Source organism: Emys orbicularis, chromosome 11 (assembly GCF_028017835.1).
Source record: "Emys orbicularis isolate rEmyOrb1 chromosome 11, rEmyOrb1.hap1, whole genome shotgun sequence".
NCBI classification, from domain to species: domain Eukaryota; kingdom Metazoa; phylum Chordata; order Testudines; family Emydidae; genus Emys; species Emys orbicularis.
In genome coordinates this window covers 80,350,328-80,356,327 of record NC_088693.1, presented here as the reverse complement: position 1 = coordinate 80,356,327, position 6,000 = coordinate 80,350,328, and positions in this window count along the sequence as shown.

Here is a 6,000-nt window from a genome sequence, read left to right as displayed (position 1 = left end):
ACTCTGTGTCTGCGGCTGAGCCCAGGTGGGACTCGAGCGGCTCCTCTGCCCCCCGGGCCTGTGGTGCGCAGGGCAGCTGGACGAACAGGAGTACTTGTGGCACCTTAGAGACTAACAAATGTATTTGAGCATAAGCTTTCGTGGGCTACAGCCCACTTCATCGGATGCATGAAGTGGAAAATACAGTAGGAACATATATATATATATACACAGAGAACATGAAACAATGGGTGTTGCCATACCAACTGTAACAAGAGTGATCAGTTAAGGTGGGCTATTATCAGCAGGCGAAAAAAAACGTTTGTAGTGATCATCAGGATGGCCCATTTCCAACAGTTGACAAGACGGTGTGAGTAACAGTAGGGGGGAAAATTAGCCGGGGAAAATAGGACTCCTGGTTCTTTTTGCTGATACAGACTAACACGGCTGCCACTCTGAAACCTGTCCGGGTAGCTGGCGTGGACGAGCTCAGCAATCCTCGCTAAAGGAAGTGGTCTGGTTGGTGTCTGAAGTAGGGAGCAGCCCGACATGGCTGGGGAGGGAGGCAGGCCTGGGGTTTGGCACCTGTGCCCAGTCCAGGGGGTGGCTGGCCGTGTGTGTGGGAATGGACGTTGTCTGTGAGAAATGCTGGATGTATCTTCACTGCAGATTTAACCGACCCCTGGGGGTGAGCACTGGGGTTAGTCTTGCCGGGCTGTGAGCAGCCCCGCTGCCAAGCCCTGCCCGAGTGATTGTCCTCACTGGTGCTGCACTCGCCTGGTGTCTGTCCTGTCACTTCTGGGGGCCCGTCCCAGGGGTCTTAGCGCTGCAGGGAGCTGAGCCGCTCTAGGAATGATGGGAGAACTTGTGTGTCATTGTAGGCCCAGGGGGAATTGTGGGAAGGATTTGAGCGATTATTGGCACTCGTGTAATAGAATCTGCATCCTCACTGCACCGTGACCTGGGAACCAGCCTGAGTGCAGCAGCCCCTGGGTGTAGCCTCTGCCCCTGCCATGACCAGCCAACCTGGCTTTGCTTGTGTTGGGGCATTAGGAGACTATTCCTGGACTCCGTGTCCCGGTCTGGCGTCCACACTTGAAGAGGAACGTTAACACATTGGAAAGGGGTTATACAAGTGCCACAAGAGTGATTCGAGGTCTGGAAAATCTGCCTTAGAGAGAGTGACTGAAGGAGCTCAGTCCAGTGAGTGTATCCAGGAGAAGTCAAGAGATGTTTTGAACAGAGGCCGTAGGTACCTACATGGGGAGTATATTTCTGACAGCCGAGAGCTCCTTAATCCACCTGACAAATTCAGAAGAGGATCCAGTGACTGGAAGCTGAAGTTGGATAATTGACTAGTCAGAAAGTGCAAATGTTTAAGAGTAAGGTGAGTGAACCACTGGAGTAACTTACCCAGGGCTGTGGTGGCTTCTTCATCATTAGGAGTCTTTGAATGAAACCTGGCTGTGTCTTTCTAATAAATATAGTCTAGCTCAACCACAAGATATGGGCTTGATGCAAGGAATCTCAAGGGTGAGGTTCTCCTGCCTGTGTAGTATAGAGGACCATAATATTCCCTTCTGACCTTATCATCTGGGAATGGATGTTTGCAGTTATGCAGATTAGTCAAAAACCTGGCTAGCCTCGTCTCTTGATTCAAGCCACAATTCAGCAAACGTCCCTGATTATCAAGCACGTAAACACATACTTTCCTCCATTAAAGTCAATGGGACTCAAGCACTGAGTTTCAGTGGTGCACTCCACAAGGCCACCTGGGAGATTATGGGGGCGGGGTTTCAGTGGGATTTGTTTGTATGGAATATCTCCTGCATCTAAGGAAAGGAAGGCGGGAGAGGACGATGCACTTACTTTCACAAACTCAGAGAACTAGTACATGTGGTCCCATGGCAAGAAAATCTAAGGGAAAAAGGCATTCAGGAGAGCTGGTGATTTCTCAGAAAGTATTTATGACACAACAGCAAACTCTCCCAATGACAAGGAAAGTTAGGAAGAACAGCAAGGAGCCAATATGGCTGCACTGAGGTCTTGAATGACATGAACATTGAAAAGGGATCCTACAAAATATGGGAACATGGACAGATTGCTAAGAATGAGCATGAAAGAACAGCAGAAGCATGTGGGGAGAAAATCAAAAAGTCTGAGGCACAAAATGAGTTACAAATAGCAAAGGACATAAAAGGCAATGAGAAAAGATCCTGTAACTAGATAAGGAGCAAGAGAAAAAGAGAGGACAATGTAGGCCCACTACTTGGAGGGGAAGGAGAGCTAACATATGACAACATCAAGAAGGTTGGGGTGTAAAGGCCTTTTTTCTCTGTCTTTATTTAAAAAGTTAATGTTATCCAGATGCTTAACACAACTAATGTCAAAAACAAGGGGGAAGGAACAAAACACACCAGAGAAAGAACAGATTGAATACGTCAAACTTATTAAATATTCTTTAAGTCATCAGGGTCTGATAAAATTCACCCTGGGGTACTGAAGGAACTAGGGTACTTGAGGTCCCAGAGACTGGAGAAGGGCAAACCTAGTACTTCTTGTTAAAAGGGGGAACAAAGATGACTTGGGAATTATAGGCAAATCAGCCTAACTTTGATACCAACGTAGACACTGAAGCAAATTATTAAATCATCAATTTGTAAGCACCTAGAGGATATGTAATAGCCAACGTGGCTTTGTCAAAAATAAATAAAGGCGAGTCCAAAGTGCTATCCTGAGGAAGGACAAATTACATGCAGAAATCCACAATGGGGAATGACTGGCTAACCAGTAGTACTGTGGGAAAGGATCTGGGGGTTTTAGTGGATCACAAAATGAATGTGAGCCAACAGTGCGATGTAGTTGCAAAACGGGCTAATACCATTCTAGGGTGTATTAACAGGAGTGTCGTGTGTAAGACACAGGAAGGAATTGTTCCTTTCTACTCGGCACTGGTGAGACCTCGGTGGGAAATTGTGGCTGTTCCTGGGTGCCCGGCTTTAGGAAGATGTGCACAATTGAAGAGTGTCCAGAGGAGAGCAATGAAAATGATGAAAGTTATAGAAACAGTATCCTATGAGAAAAGGCAAAGAGAAGTGCCCATGTTTAGTCTCGAGAAAAGAAGACTGAGTGGGAGACCTGATACCAGTCTTTAAAGATGTTAAAGTGTTATTAAGAGGATGGTGATCAATTGTTCTTTATGTCCACAGAAGATAGGCCATGAAGTGACGGGCTTTACCTGCAGCAAGGGAGATGTAGGTTAGGAAAAACTTTCTACCTGTAAGGACAGTTCAGTGGTGGAATAGGTCACCACGTTACGCTGTGAAATCCCGTTCCCTAGAGGTGTTTAAGGACAGGACAGATGTAGGACTGATGAAGGAAATTGTTTTTAGTTGTTTACTTTATTAGTGTAGCTTCATGGGTGGAGTTTTATGAATGAAACAATATTCATTCGTGGAGCCGGTTGCCCCAGTGGCTGGCTAAATGACAGTTGAGATGCCTGTTAAGAGCCATAGCTGTTCAGTCAGCTGCCTCTGTAAGTTTCACTATCAATCCAATTCCTGCTTAAATCACTGAGACTTGCACTGTTTCAGTAGTGTAACTTCTGTTCACCATTTACTATACTTGTCTATATTGTAACTTCTGTTCACTATTTGCCATATTGTAATTCAAACCCCATTTTAAAATGCTTACTCCATTTTGTAAGGGCTTGCTGCAACCTTCATTTTTGCAAACCCTGGTGTAATCTTATTAGTTTAGTTTAAATGTGTAAATGAGGTATGTATGGATGATGGAATCAACCTCCAGCCCCAGCCTGTCCTGATTACATAGAGTTCAGACATCAACGGCTGAAGATGCAGACAAGAGCCCTAACAAAGTAAGAAGAATCCACCCTAAAAAGAAAAGGTACAATAGAAGGAAGATCAAAGCCCGGTCCAAGGCTGAAAGTCATGTCTGCAATTGACGGGTGATCAATCACCAAACCCAGAGGCAGCGTGACACAGCAAGACCTATAGACTCTGGATTCAAACTAAAGCCTACAAAAAAGGATGGGTGAGATGGAAAACTTTGGGAGAAGGGTAACATTCTGCTGCCAACATGGAAGGGTATCGGTGCATGCCCAACAGAGACCCAGCTCGTCCTTGTGCCCGGCTCTCCTGGCCAGTTAGCCACCACAAGCTACGAACCCAAGCTGCAAACTCAAGCCACAGACTCAAGCAGGACTGGTAACTATGCAGCAGCTGCAGAACATCTGATGGATGTGTGTGTGTGTAAATGTGTGTGTAAGTGTATAGGTATTAGGTATAATGTGTGTGTATAAGAAATAAGTAGTAACAGAAATAAGTAGCCAAACAACGTTATTTACTGTTATCTTTTATAGTATTATTATATTTACAATAAATGTGGCATCTTTGCCTTATCCCTCTTAATAAGATCCTGCTAGTTTTTATTGGTACAACACAGACAATCACGGGTTGGGGTTTCTAGGGTATTTGGTTCGGACTCAATGCCGGGGTCTGGGATAGGTGACCTCTTCCCAGCAATGCGTTTCTATGATTCCGAGATATGAGCTGATACAGGAGGAGAATGTCGACCCCATCTGCAGAGCTGTCCCCTCTGGGGCTGAGGTGTGTGGAGCAGGCAGAGGGCGTGAGGAGAGCCAGCACCAGGCCTGAGGTGTGAGCTCGGCAGACACGGGTGGGGGCACATGCCTCATGCATGGTGGGGAAGGGCTGAATGGCCTCATATGGGGGCCCTAGTGCCTAGTCTACCATGAGTCAGGAGAGGAGGCTCTTTGCTCTCTGCATTGGACGGGGGCAGGGGTCTAGGTGTCAGGATCTTTATTTCCCAGCCCAGGGTGCTATTTCCGACTCGAATTGGGGAAGCAGCTCGGTTGCTGAATCAGGGATCAGGGCCCTGCCGAGCCAGGCGTTGCATGGACACCTACTCGGAGATTCCCCACGCCAGACTGTTCACAGTCTGGGGAATATCCTCCTGTCCTGGCTTTGTTTGGGAAGGGAGATGGTATGTGAAGGGGGGAGGTGGGGCTGGCAGTGATTCCAACTCCAGATACCTCCAGAGTGTCGCAGCTCTGCTCAGCTCGCCAGGGGAGTACGTGGGGCCATCCCCTAGGCCAGGTGGATGGACCCTTGCTCCAGAGCAGTGCATGATGGGATTTTGTATGATTTGCAGCCTAGTCGCCATAGGGTTGGGGTTGGGGAGAGGAGGGAGTCTCTTTGCCGGGCTACTCAGACACTAGGTCTGCAAGGAGTAAGAGCCCCGACCTTAATGAACAGGCTCAACACTTGTTTCCCTGCCCCCAAGCAGGACTCCCAATTTCCAGAGCTGATGTGATCTCCAGGCTGGAACGAGGGGTGGAGCCGTGGGTCCCTGATCTCCAGGGCTACGGAGAATGGGAGAACCCGCGAGACGCCCTCATGGGTATGGGATCAGCTAAAGTGATTCCGAAACCAGTTATTCTGTCCTCCTGGCAGACGCCATTTCTTCATTTTCACCCAGCCTGTCTGACTCTGTATTCAGAGGCTGTGAAGGAAGGATGGGTCCAGTCCCCTCTCCTCTGGGGTGGGGCCTGTGGGGGTGGATAGGGTTCAGCTCCTGATACTTCAGTCTCCTCAGCAGTTATTTGGGTTTGTTCCCCCCTTTCCTGTTCCCTCTCTGAGGTTCCCAGTCCCCCGGCACAGGGACTGACTCCTGTCCGGATCCTCTCTCTGTCCCAGCAGGTGGTGGGACGGTGAGTGAGACTGAGGAGGAGAATCCTCACCAGGAAGATCCTGAGCGAGTGGAACCACAGGGATGGTATCGGGAAGAGGTGAAGGGGACGTTTCCCAGAGTCCTGAGGAGGGAGAAGCCCATGAGAGCCAGAGCAGGCCAAAGAGGCAGCAGGGAACCACTCAGGGGAGAGATGGGGTAAATCCACTCACAGCAGCAGAGGAGTCAAGAAAATAAAAGAAACAATTGAACAGAGAATCCCCACTGGAAAGGGACCTGACTCGTGCGGTG